At 43.3% G+C, this 14,762-nt stretch overlaps 1 protein-coding gene across 1 annotated transcript in view; it reads left to right on the forward strand.

Moving 5' to 3' along the window:
* Nucleotides 1–14,762, forward strand: part of LOC115368159 (endonuclease V) — a 98,915-nt gene that overhangs the window by 65,267 nt on the left and 18,886 nt on the right. The gene's annotated exons all lie outside the window — the stretch shown is intronic.

Here is a 14,762-nt window from a genome sequence, read left to right on the forward strand (position 1 = left end):
TTTTTATACAGAAGTGGCGGTGTTGACAGTTTATGGTTGTGACAGTAGCAGTGTCCAAAAATATGAGGAGATTTAAGAGAAAATAGCAAACTTCCAGGAGCCTGAGTGGTCTTGAAGCATGCAGTAGAGCTGAAGGTTTGAAAAGGGGTCCTCAGGAATGTAATTGACCTTGTAGTTTTTTTATTATTATTTTTTAAATAAATATCTGACAGTGGTGACGAATATCTGGGACACATTTTGAGCAACCACAAAATAATAGTAAATATTGTTCAAAACCCATCGTTTGTAGTTTTTAATACATATTATGATGTACTCTTTCATGTGGTAAATATATTATTCAATGTAATTTTTACTTTTTGTTGTTTTAATCAAGTTTAAATGATTATCTCCTATCTGAGGACAACTGGTTTTGTAGGCCATGGGCCAACATATAATCATTAAATTAATACAAATTAAAAATAAACCTATAAAAGAACCTTACAAATGTGCAAAGGACCCCCTGATTATGCCCTTGATTCGTTTTATTCATTAAAATGTTGTAAATTTCCAGCAGAAATAGCATTTTTCTTAGTGGGACATGATTTATCCAAATTCTCAAGAATCAGTGGTTTGTGTAGGTTTCCTCTGGACGCTGCACTTTCCTCCCACATTGAGAGACATGTAACATCAGGACTGAATGAACCCACAGTGCCCATAAGCATGAATATGAGAGTAAAATATCATCTGTGTTCACTCTGTGATGGACTGGCCACCTCAGGGTCTCTCTCTGCCCGCCATTTAGTGCGTAGTGAGATAGGCTTCTTCCTCGCCCGTGGCTGAGAAAATGAATGAATGAATGAGCATTACCATGGTGTAAAACTTTTTTTTGCCAATATTATCCTGAGGATATGCAATAACAGTTTCTGATTAAAGAAATTCCACTCAGCTATATGAATTTCTGGCCAGGTTTCACTTTTTCCAGTGGCCTTACAAGATGCAGAGCACCCTGCTGGAGCTCATAATAAGCAGGGTGAGTGTTTTAGAGACTGTTTGTAACATTAGGATGGAGGCTCTTCTCAGCAAAATAGGAGGGGATTTTAACGCAGAGAAACGCCATCAGAGATACTGAACAGAGGAGAAGAAAAGAGACAGCCTGGTTTATTGCACAGATGAGGAAATAACATTATAAACTGTGTTTTCTCAGAAGAAAAAAACTTCATTACTGGGACACTGAGCAGCCCTCAAGGCCCAAGTAATGAGATGGAGGAGGGAGATGGAAGATATAGAGGAGAAATTTAAGTGTTGCACCATTGTCTACAGAGAGGAAAGCCATGACATCAGCCTTATGTATTATAGCATACAATATGAAGAGCAAGCTGCCAAAGCCCTGGTGGACAAGAAAAGAATCGATGGGAAGGGCAGCAGGACTGAAGCCCGGGGTTAAACTCTTGAAATTCTGACCAGAGAGAATGAGGAGATGTCTGAAAGCACCGCTGCCCTTGAGACCCTGTCTTTCTCTTAGCGGAGCTGTGAGAAGCGATGGAGAGGCTGATGAGAAACAGAGGGGAGGACTATGACAGTGTGTGAAAAGGAAAAAAAAAAAAAAGTTCAGTTCTCCTTTGATCGCCATCAACAAGCCGGAGTGATAGCAAAGGGCTGTCGAGGCGTCAACAGAGAGCTGAGGAATTTTTTCAGCTGGTTGAGGAGAAAGAAGAACAACAATGTGGAGAGGCTGAGCACGGTTTAATAGGAACATCCACCCACAGCACTCTTGCACTGTCTGATATTAATCATTTGTGTGGTTCAGTGCATTTCAGAGGTTACGTTGTGATGAAGTGTTGTAATTTACCTGTTCGGTGTACCCACTTTCCCTTAACCAGAGTTCAAAAAATGCACTTGATTTCTTTTAAAATTTTATGTTTAAAAATTAAATTGCACAAAAATTAACATAACATTAGAATAAAATTACCCCAAAATCTCTGGTGAAAAGATAATAAATCAATGAATTTGAGAGAAAATTGCCTCAAAATTACTGAAAAAAAGTTAAAAACAAATAAAAGAAAGAGAGACACAAAATAAAATTAGCCAAAAGACGAACAAGAAATTTGAAGGAAAACAATTACCAAAAAAAATGGAAAGTATCATAAAATTACTGGGAGTATATCAGATGTGCAGCATAGCTACAAATACCTTGGAATCCCACTGACAAATGGAAACCATGAGGAGGCCACAAGGAGGTCAGCCACAACCAAATACCTCCATAGAGTGAGGCAGGTCCTGAAGAGCCAGCTGAATGGACAGAACAAGAGCCGATCCATCAACACCTACGTCCTGCCGATGATCAGATACCCTGCTGGTATAATATCCTGGCCTGGCCACAGGAGGAGATAGAGGCCACTTATCAAGACAAAGAAGCTCCTCACAATGCATGGAGAGTATCACCTCAGGTCCAGCACCTTGAGGCTGTGCTCTAAGCAGAAGAAGGGAGGCTGAGGACTGGTGAGCGTCAAAGCCACCATCTCGGATGAAACAGCAAAGATCCAGGAATACATCAGGAAGATGCTAAGTGAGTACCTCAGGCAGTGGAAGCCTGATGAGGAGGAGGAAGAGGAAGAAGTCCCAGGGTCAAAATGGAAGACACCTCCAAAGGTGGTTGAGAAAGACAGAGCCAAGATCCTGTCAGACGTCTAGATCCAGACTGATGAGCTTCTGGGCAGAGAAATTCCCTGACATGTTTCGAAGACTGAAACATGTCAGGTAAATGATCTTTACCTGGCCTGCTTGTTCCTGCTTTACCCACCTCAATCACTTGTTTTTTTCTCTCTGGCCCTCTGTAACATGTTCTTTCTGTGCTCTAAGAATGTCTAGAGACTATAAACTTCAAATTAATTTCCCCCTACTTTTTTCATTTCCACTCAGAAATAGAAATACAATCTTGCAAAACATTTTAACAACATGAAGTTGAAAATTACTGAGGAACACACTGAACTTCCACCTGCTGCTGTGAAGCTGCGAGGCAGGTGTGATTTTGACTGTGTGTGAAACTCGCCAAAAAAAAAAAAAAAAACTGTCTCGTTGTAAATTAATGGTGTATTTTTAGTTGGTTAAGTAAGCATAAAAAAAAAAAAAAAAAAAACGGGGCATCCCTACTATGTTGGCAATGCGGCAGACACACTGTCACAATTGGCACAACAGCACAGGGACCGAGTGCAGATTTCTACCTCCCTTCTTCTCTTGTCCAAAGCGATCTTCAATTCTCTTAGATGAATGACTTCCAAGAGAAAGACGAGAAAGTGCTTTGAATCCCTTTTATCCTGGGGGTTTTATCCAGTTGATTTCTCACAACTTGGTTTAACCATCAAACGGTGTTTCATGTGGTCCCTGGCTCTTCCGGATCTGAAATCCTCTGCAGACATGAAATATTAACTGTCTGACTGTGTTTCCCTCCTGGAAGAAAAACTATACCTGGGCCTTGTGGCGGTTCCCAGCTAGATGGAGATTAAAGACAGACAAAGAAAGGCATCGCGATATACAGTACAACACATAGTGCAGATGATGAACAGAAATATGTAAAGAGATAGAGCGAGAGAGAGGGGGGGTATGATGTGAAATGATTTCTTGTCTTATGTTCCTTCCTGACTGAAGTTAACAGCCTTTGATGCGGTTTAGGGACAGACAGCAGATGCTCGTGTGCGTGAATATCTGCGTCTGTGTATGCGCTGGCAAGGGTTTAGAATATTCCCAAGGTAATCTGCAGGAGCCCTTGTTGCAAATTCTATGTTTGTGACGGGTTTCATCTCTATACATCCGCCTGGCTCTGCCCGCTCTCTGCCTGTCTCCTGGTGGTCTCCTCCTCCGCCTCCATGGAGCTGCCACTTTGCTTCACATTGTGATTGAAGGTTGCATTTCTTATATGTTGCACTCAGATTTTCAAGTCCTTTGTGCGAACCTTTCAAGAGCATCCCGTTGAGCAAGCAGCATTAAGTCATTTGCGACCTTCCTTGACCTCTGTCTGCGACCAGAACAAATTGATCGGGAACGTCTTGAAATTGCAGTGAGCTGGGAGTTTTTGTTCCAGAGAAACAGAGAACAGTGGCTGGAAAGTGAGGTTTTTTTTTTTTTCTTTCTTTTTTTCAAAGCCAGAAGTAATTGTTGAGTCATTAGTATTGATCACCTACCGTATTGACCCCCTGCAGATAACAGATGGTCATTGCTATGGGGCAGTAAAGATCTTACTTATTTCCCTTATTAGTCACATTAAGAGATTTTATTCAGTTATGTCTGGATCTCAAAGGATCGGATCCTGCGCCAGAGTCAAAGAGCAATATTGTTTTTGTAGATGTTGCTCATTTTTTACTGCATGTTCCCCATTTCTGCCAAGACGCTTATTTGTATCTCAAAGCGCCACAGCATGGAAGCATTTCCACTGCTCAGGCACAGCGGGGGCATGACGAAAGATGTCTTGAAAAGTGGTTATTTAAAAAAAAAAAAAAAAAAAAAAAAAATGTTTGGACATTATTTCTATCTGGAGAAAAACTGAGTGGACAAATTGAGAGACTTTGCTGAATTAAATGAAACATTTGAGACACACTGGGACAGGTTCCCATGGATGGTTGATCCCATTCCATTAGGGTGAGAGGATGATTACTCTGAGAACGAGGCAGTAAGGATTTCACCCCTGTGCAAAGCTCTGGAGCCTTTTCATCAGTGGTGCACACAGAAAAACCAGAGCTGAAATGACAACACAGCAAAAACCTAATGAGGTGTATATAAAGAAGGACAACTAGGGGAGCGGGAAAGTAGAGATTTCGATTGGTTTTCTAGAAAATGGACATTTAGGCAGATGAGCTGATGGGTGGTTTTAGAAGACAGCCTAGAAGGAATAGTAAAGATACAACTGGCCAGGTGGGAGATGGAATAGACATCGATAAAGTACAAAGAACCTGTGAATAAAAAAAGGGGCAGGTTCTGATTGGCTAATGAGGTTAGGAATAAGCTCCAGCACCTTGTGACCCTAAGGAGGAGAAGTGGCTTGGAAAATGAATGGCAAAAAAAAGTTAGAAGGAAAAGGAATGAGTGAGGCATGAAGATGAAGGACATCTTTCTGATTGAATTTATGTTAAACTACGTTAGTCTGCTTATGTGCTGCAAAGTGAAAAGCCTCAGTTTATGAACACACACAAGGTCATGGATGTGGATCAGGGTGGATCTGCTCAAACATCCTGTGTGCCTTCCTCTTGCCCTCACCTCTACACACTGTAGTGGAATGTCTGTCAACCCCGTTCACATTCATGATCTTGGCAAGCAGTAGGACTTTATTTAATCTGGAGACTGTGATACATTTGGAAATAATACATCATAGGAAGTGTCTTGCTGTGGTTTCTGGACCAAAAATAGCTGTGGAAGTACAGTCCATTGCTCGCTCATCTGTGCAAAGGTCAGCTGTAGGCCTAGTTAACTGGAGGAGGGAGGAGAACATCAGGAGACCCTCAAGGGAGGACATGAGCGCAGCAAGGCAGGGAGACCGCACACACACACACACACACACACAGACCATACTAGACCAGAAGAAGGATTTTTAATTAATCTGCAAGGTACCTGTGTGTGGTTAGAGGGAAGTGAGGGATTTGTGGAGCGCGGACGGGGCTTAAGTTGTCTTTCCTGGGGACATCAGTGGAGTAATTGGTAAGGGGGGTTTGGGAGGAAGTGACAGGGGAATCGGCTGGCCTTTTGCCCCATGTGGCGCTGTGTCCTGCTCATGAGGTCATCTTCCACCGCAGTGCATCAACGCGCCTCAATTTCCTTTTACTAACTCCCTCGCTCTCACAAGACCAGTCCAAGGTCTTATCATCTGAATGTGCAGCACCTCTCTCTCTACTTAAACACAGCCTTTGTGCGGCGATTTGGAAAAAAAAAAAAAAAAAAAAAAGCACACAGAGGCGAAGACACGATAACACATTTATCAGTGTGGATTATCTTATCTTACATGTTTTCATTTTTTAACAGTCTGTCTTCCCCCTCTTTCACCTATTACCACAACTGTGAGGCTCTCTTTATTCCCTGTGCTCTCACTGTACAGTCCACCTATCCAAGGAGAAACCTTTTCTCTCGGTTGTGTTTGAAGCCGCGTCTCTGTGTCTTTGCCATCGCGAGCCTTTGTCGTCACATGGTTCCCGCTTGGCTTTCATTCAGCTGCTGAATCATGCCTTTGATTCCCTTCCTTCTATGTTTCCCACTGTCATCTGCCAGCTCTCAGTCCCCAGCTGCTGATCCAAGAAAAAGTAACCTGGGCTGCCGCTACACTCTGCTTTCTTATGTAATTCCAACTTATTTATATGTTGTTATGTAATGTTTTACTGCACCGGCGATGCTCAAAACAATATCCCCAATACAGAGGCTTAAAACGGAAATGAATCATATTGAGCTGAACAGTCCTCACACTTAATGAGCGGCAATATGTTGGTTATTGCCATGAGGGTATTCGTCAAGCATTATAGCCTTGCTGGCGGGGGGAAGCTCGCTCTCTTGGTCCTCGCTATCTTGATTTAGCTTGCCAGTGTGCGGCCAACTTGATTTGAGCAAAGCTTATTTTGGGCGCCAGTCACGCCGAAAAGAGCCGTGCCTCGGCTCCCCTAATTGTCTGTTGTGCGTTTCTGTTCCAGCACAGCAGATGTATTCATATTTCTGAGTTACACCTGTACCGCCGTGATACCGCAGCGCAGTTTTACCTTCTGTTCTCTTCGTCTCCCTAAATGGGAATTTGCATTAGGCGTGAGACTGCATGTAAACACACACACATGCACAGTGGAGCACACGCCGATACACACAGCCACTCACGCATCATGCAGACTCTGGCAGGAATGATCAATAAGTAATAGACCTTTTTTTCCCATGATGTGAAATAGCAGGTGAACATGGGTGTTACTGAGGAACATTAATTAAGTTTCTGTTCCATTTAGGTCTAACGAAGCCAGGTTCCTGGTGTGTTCAATCTGGTTCACTGGAAAGGCTCCGGTCCACTTGAATAGAACTCAGCGTCATTAGTAAGACCTGGCTTTACCTGCTGTTTCATGCCAAAATGGCTGTTGTGAAGAAAAAAAAAAGAAAAAAAGAAAAAAAAACAGGTAAAATTGTGTTTTATTTAGACTGGTTATACAGTGGTGGAAAAAAGTTTTCGGACATGAAATATTTGTGGAAAAATCTTTTGTGTGTTTCAAAAGGTGTGGCTGCATTAGACAGATACAAACAAATACAAATTATATTTTTTTGTTTATTGTTTACAAGAAAAACTAACCAAACTAAATTCTTGACAGTTTAATCTTTATCTTCAGGCGTGTTTCCTGCGTTAGCTTCCTTGTTTTAGCCATTTTTGTGTCTGAAGATCTTTCAAATGTGCTGGATTTATATAGACACGAAGCTTGGAAACAAAAAAATGTCTCTTTTAATAAAAAGAACAACTTTCATCAGTGATACCAAAATGACCCAATACTCAAAATTTCTTATGTATTTTTATGGAACCAATCAATTTGAAGTTTTTAATGGCTTTTTTAGGATGTGTTTAGTATTTTGGCTGTGACTGTACTAAAAGAAATTGCACTTGAAGACCTAAGAGTGATTCTTAATGCAATATTTCACAAATACATGGGGTGTCCGAAAACTTTTTTCCACCACTGTATGTGTTGACAGTGAGAGTTTGAAATGTATGTCACAATGAGTATGTGTGTGTGTGTGTGTGTGTGTGTGTGTACGTGCGCGTGCAACTGTATGCAGTGACAGTGCACAGATAACATTTCATGTCACAATGATGGAGTGCACGTGCCTGTGTTGTGCATGAAACAGTTCACAGTTGACCTAATTATCGTGCCCATCCATTGGCTTTGTTCCCAGTTTGTGGTGAGACAGGAGCGGAGGTGTGTGTGTGAGTGAGTGTATGAGAGGAAAAGTGAGAGAGAGAGAGAGAGAGAGAGAGACATAAAGCTGGTATATGTCATTTATGTCACTTTTCTCTATAGCTGCCCTCTCCCGGGAGGGGAGAGGAACTGGCCTCGCTGAATGGCAGATTTGGGCCAATTAAACTGAAACTGGAGCACATACACATATAAACACACACACACACACACACACATACACTCACACTCACACAGCCCTGGCCTGGCCTGACAACACCCTGTGGATACTAAATCCTGCTATCTCATTCTGTATCTCCTCTACAGCCCGCACCATCCCTGCCCCAGCCCCAAACCACACACACACACACACACACACACACACACACAAATACATCTACTGCTACATCTTCTCTCTCTATCCTTCTCTCTCACTCAGATACACACACACACACATGTGCACAGACACACACACATCCACTGCGGTACATTTCTAACTTTTGTCCTCCACATGAATGTCTGCCTGGCCTCAGTCCTTTTCTTCTCTCTTTTTTTTTTCCGGCCCCAAACTTCTCCGCCGGGACGCCTGACTGATTGATCTAATCCTACGCAGTCGTTCTCTACTGGAAATCTGCTCGGGAATATTCATATCAAACATCTCTCTGAGCGGCGATATCATGAAGTACACCGAGTCTGAACATCAGCTCGGTGTCACACAACGCTGTGAGAGCTCCAGCAACATCTTCATCTGCATCGTCTCCTTTCTCCATTTCTCTTATTTCCCACTGGGAGACGACACACAGGACATCATGCTGTCATGCGTCATGGTGGCACCGTCTAATCAGATATAAACAGAGGGGTGAAAAAAGCACCGGACGGGGCTGCAAAGTTTCGGGTGTGCATGTGTGTCTTTCTGCCTGTCCTTTCTGTTCCTTTCATTCCGCTGCACAAGACGGTGGACAATTGTGTGTGCTGTTTTTTTTTTTTTTTTGGTGGGGGGGAGAGGGGTTTGTTTTTGTCATGAATGAAAGGGGGAAAAAAAGCAGAGCCTGCTGCTGCCTGCCGCACCAGCAGACAACCGCAACAGAAATTCTCAATCCCCATTCGGGCTTGTTCAATTATTCATACTGCTATTGCGGTGCTCTGGCACAGAAAGAGAGGGAGAGGGAGAAATGGAGATGGAGGTAGGGGAGAGCAAAGGGAAGGAGAGAGAGCGAGAGAGAGAGAGAGAGAGGGAGGGAGGGGAGGGGCAGAGAGAAGGCATTTGGTATTTCCTCAGAAAGGCGGCTGTGTGAGCTGGGGATGGAATATGTATGTGTACCCACTGGCAGCATCTATCCTATTCCATTTCACTGTCGTCAGCCCGTCCTGCTGCGCTCGCTCCACGCAACCTCTCCATCTCTGTTACACTCTCGGACTTCTCTCTCTCTCTCTCTCTCTCTCTCTCTCCTTTCGCTTCTTCTTCCACTGATCTCTCCCTCTCTCTCACTTTTTCTGTCATTCTTTGACTACAGATCTCTTTCTCGTGTTCTCCGCGTCTCATTCTCTCTCTCTCTCTCTCCCTCACCCTCTCTCTCTCTCTCTCTCTCTCTCTCTCTCTGCCTTTGACTTTGTGTGTCAGTGTTGCGTCCTTTGGGTCCCCGATCACAGGACGAGCGCTGCCATTAGAGCTGTCATAACTCAAGAGAGAGAGCGAGCCGCGCGACAGTAGGGGAAGTGTTACCATAGGAGGAGTTCATGTGCAAAAACAGATATCACAGGCTAAAGCATAGGCAGTGTGGGTTTTGCAACACAATTTTGAATTTGGATGCATTTTTAAAAAACAAAACAAAAAAAAACAACCTAAGAATGGCATTTATCTGTTTTTGCAAATAAACTCTTTATTCACTCCCCAAAGGCTGTGTTCTCACCCAAGGACACTGAAGGACTTGTATCAGTGACCTTGAATATGTGTTAGCCCCCTTCATTGGGCCCTTTGGGAGATTAGGTCATCCCATATATAGCACTCTACATTTTATGCTTTACTGGCCCCCTTGGTGGTCACTGCAAATGACAGATCCAGATCCAGAGGCTATATTTGGCCCAGATGGTCGTCTTGATCCTCTTGGCCCTCTGATCGTCTTTGCTCATCTCCAGGTATCTCATTTTCTCTCTCCTGTCTTCTCTCTCCCATTCCTCCTAACCCTAGCCCTCCCTGGTCTTCCAATCCACACCCATCTCCTCCTCTTAGGTTTACTCCATGCAGCAGACCAGTATCAGCCTTCCTTTTTTTTTTTTTTTTTCTTTATGGAAATCACAGGCCTCCTCTGGTGGATGGCCCGTTTCTGTAAAGACATGGTCTGTAACTGGCTCCCCAGAGAGACGGGGGAAGAGAAAGACGGAGAAAGGGAGGGAGGGAGGGAAGAGGCAACGCGACGGGGGGGAGAGAGCGACACCGCAAGAACTTGGGGAATCTGGGAGAGAGAGAACATGCGGGTGGGGAGAGTAAGAAAGAGAATATGCCAGCTTAGTTGAATTCACAGTGAGAGAAATAAAGATGATGAGGCGGTAAGAGAGAATATGAGTGACAGAAATGAGACTGAGAGTGACAGAAAGTCGGAAAACGCAGGACAGCGTGAAGGGAGATTTACACTTCTGCATACTTTTGGGTTGTACCTAACTTAACGCAGCAGGCAACCACCATTTCTCATTTTTATTGACTTATCCAGGGGAGCTTTCCCTGACCATGCATGCTATTTTTCATCAGCATGCTCTGTTACGTCTTCAGCTTCATACAGTTGGACAACACCTGAAAAAAAAAAAAAAAAAAATCAATCTTTCTTCCAGTGCATCCCTGAAAATGTAAGGAGTGAAAATAGACCATTTGCCAAGCTCAAGCTGTAATGATTTCAGATATATTTTCAAAAATTAAAATGTAACTTATTTGTCGCCAGTGTTACAGACATTGTAGTTGACAGTTGTGCTGTTGGGTGCGTCGTCTCCTCAGGAAGGCCCAGAGCCAAACAGCACAGGGCATTTTTCAAAAAGAAATTTCATAAATATTCCAGAAATTTGATTAAAATGTGATTAAATGGCATTTAATATTGATGTTGGAGGAACATTGTTGGCCCTCAATAAATCTACTCTTGGCTCCGGCTCAATTTCATAACAAATTTTAAGAAAAATGAGACAGCACATACCTTACAGTCCTCACAGTGTTTTCCTCCTGAGGAAATGACATTATGCGGCGTAGGTCAGGGGAAATTTGTAGATGGGTAACTTACTTGACTGATATCTGCATTTAATTTGTCGTTTTATTTCACAATGGATGTACTGGCGATGAATGCCACAGGTCTGATGATTATCTCATGTTCACAAAAAGAAAATTACAAAAAGAAGGTATAAATAAGTTGCTTTTAATGTGATATACACATTAAATAATAAACATACACACCTGTCCTTTATAAATAAAGGACAGCTGCCGCTATAATACATCATGAAACATGAAAATAGCATTCAAAAAATATTTTAATGATGATATTTATGCAGGGTATATGCCACAGATGAGAAATTTACCACAATTTTACAATTTTCTCAAGGACGTTTTTGCAGTTGTTGAAGGACGGGAGAAACTGACTCCCTCACTCTCCAGCTTGGACTGTGAATTGAAATCAGTGACTTTCAGGTGACAAGCCCCACTTTTTAGACTGTTGCTACCCCAACTATTCTTACTACAGCTATAATGTTCAACTGTTTTTGCCTTACAAAGTGTACTGTTAGTCTGGCAGATGCGGCCAGGGTGTTCAGAAAACATACACACACACATGCAGCTGAATATCAACATATACCAACACTAACAAGCACATGATATCTTATTGTGTCTATACTAAGGATATCGGATGTGCCTCACGTTCAGCAAAGGGTTCGTGTGGAACTTGTGAAAAAAAATAAATAAATAAAAAGGCGATTGCGAGTCCCAGGACTGTTTGCCAGCAGGCCGCTATTACCTGCAGGCCCGGGTGCAGTGGCACTGCCTGCACCCCTGGGATTTCCGCCAGTGATCTAACCTGAGGCTGTGATAACCGGCATCCACAAAGCCTCCACAGGCTTTGAAGATGCTGACGGCGAACACAGTGATGTTGATGCCCACCTGTGCTTTTTGAAGGGGGGCTGCTACATTTTCGTTTCTTGATAAGCACAGTCGCTCACGGCCGGCCAGCCAGCAGTAAAGAAAGTCTGTTTATTTATGTATCCTATTCAGTTATGGTTATTTTAGTGTGGAAAGGTTGCATGTCGAAGCTTTAGTCACTCCTGTGCTTTACTCCTCTGAACCTGACCTCTGTCTTATACCTTTGATTTCCCCAGGAGACATCGCCTCAGACGGCCTTTTAAATCAGACCACGGCCTCTGACTATGACGACTCCTCCCTTTCCCCCTCCCTCATGTACTTTCAGCCTCCTCTTTGACATCCTGTTGTCGTGCGTCAGCCATACATATTTCATGGAGAATTCAGTGAGGGGTAAGTGGCGGCAGGTTAAGGCTAGGCACATTAATAAATCACAGCAGATCGGAAAAGGCGTGGTGAGATTTCATACTGGGCTGGCCCTGTGTTGGCTGCAGAGCACTGCAGTCATGGCGGTTTTGTTTTTTTCTTTAGATTGAAAGTCTGACAATCATTTGTATGTTTATTCAATTTTATGACCCTGAAGCACTTGAATCTGCTACATTTTCTTTTCTTGATAACCACAGTCGCTCACGGCCGGCCAGTATGTTAATGCATACTGGTATGATGTCAAAAATATGGCTATCAGTGAGAAAATAAGCCCTGAGAAACATGGTTTTTCCATGGGAGGACAGGTAAAAGCAGCTTCTGGTCAGAACTGATGACCTGAAGCTGGAAACACCTGAGAGCCTCCAGGACAGAGGCAGAAAGAGACTCCATCTGCGGACAGTTCAACTCAGCAGGGTTTCAGATCAAACACACACTTCAAAGACATCACACAGAAAGAAATGAATTGCCAGGATTGTTCGTGCTTGTTTGTGATGCAGAGAAGCTAACATGGATACTGATAATTCTAAGAGGGATTTCTATTTCATATTCAAAAAGCTTGCAGAGTGAAAGAACAGATCCTAACCACCCCTCTGCATTCAGAAAGTGAAAGCAATCAAGAGAAGTGAAAATGTACATCTAGCTAACAGGCTACTACTGACACAGTGTCTCAGTTTGAAATGCACAAGCCAAGGAACATTGCTTTTATGTATTACACATTTTAATACAATTATTCAGCTAGCTACCAGCAGATAGGCTCATAGGAAAATGAAGTTGGACATAGCAGCCTGCTGCCCAGCAGGTAACCTCGCTAACTAGTTGCACTGGTGACATTGCTAGTTTTCTCCATCTGAAAAGATGTGCATCTGTTCGTCCATCTGTTTCTCACACAGTGTTGTAACTTCCAAACTGATTCTTGTGTTCCCACCGAATTTGGTGGGGCACTCAGTCTCCAGCCAAGGAGGAAGTAGCTAACTTATTGCACCCCTTGGCCAAAAGGGGGCGTGGTGGTGGATGTGGTATATCCCAAAAATGCTCATAACGTCCGGATGGATTCACACGTCAGCACAAAATTTCGATCAGGTCATGGGCGACAGAAGACCTGATTAACTTTTCAGGACATTCAGTCAAAAGGCAGCATGGCGTACCACAACAAGTCATGTAAGTTCACAACGGATTAGCTTAAACTCAAAAAATGGGGCCTTGGGGTGTCTGACTGGGCATGTAGCTGCTGACATGCTGGTTGACACACGGCCACGCCCTCTCCTGGTTGTGCTCTGTATTACAGATTCTGAACCGGGGGCATTAACTCCACTGAGTTTCATTCGTTGATGGGCTACCTGCACCAACAGAGGTAACAAACAGCTGGACAGCCGTGTGTTTGTTTGTTTGTTTGTTTGCAGGATGTCTCACAGAAATATGATTGGATTTGCATGATTCATGGATAGGTTGGTAATAGGGCAATGAAGTAGTACTGATTCAGCTGAGTACTCTCTAGTTTGCTTAGCTTCATCTCATACTATGTTAAGTGAATGAAAAATGAACAATAGAGGTTTTTTTTTTTTTAATCTAACTGTCACATATGGTACTGATCAAAGTGGCAGCATGTTTACTTGTTTGTGGCTCACTTAATAATTGGCAACTTAACATACTATTGATCTGCTGGGTTTAGCCATGATCACCCTCAAAAAAGAATTGGTGGTCTTTCTCAAACTTGTGTTTTTTCACCCATGGATAAGTTATGGCAGATTTTTGTATGAACGCCATATCAAAAGTGGCGGTGGTGAGGGTTCTATACTGCAAAGTCTAAGGGGAAGATGCTACTGGTGTTTATTAAAAAAAAGGAATTTGTTGTTTTAAAACTGAGCAATTTGTCCTTTATTTTTTAACACAACAAGTAAATTACCTGGGTTCTGACATGCCCTACATGTGGGACCTGAGCAGGACCAGACAGGTCATCATTTAGTCGTGCCGGGAGAGAACAGTGTTGCACTCTGTGTCCCACAGCGTCCTACACTGGGGTCTGACTGGCGGAAGGGCCTCCTGTTGTGGTCTGCATCCACGTAGATCCTGGCCGGCCCGGGAAGCCTCATTATCCGCCCTGCATTCTTCCTGGAAGCTTCTGCTGCTCATTAAATGCCACAAGTTCCACTCCCCGCTGCCTCTGGGAGCTCTCTCCATGGGAGAAAACTGGGGCAGAGAGTGGAGAGGAGGAAGAGGAGGCTTTCATTCTCTCTCTTTCTCTCTCTCTCTCTCTCATCTAAGGAGGAATCTCGATGATGGCACTCCACTCTAAGGCATCAGCTGTGAGTCAAATCCCTCCCATCTTGAGTCTCAGTCCTCGGTGTGATGAAAGAGCTAACTGTTGC

The sequence above is a fragment of the Myripristis murdjan genome, chromosome 1, assembly GCF_902150065.1.
Source record: "Myripristis murdjan chromosome 1, fMyrMur1.1, whole genome shotgun sequence".
Classification (NCBI taxonomy): domain Eukaryota; kingdom Metazoa; phylum Chordata; class Actinopteri; order Holocentriformes; family Holocentridae; genus Myripristis; species Myripristis murdjan.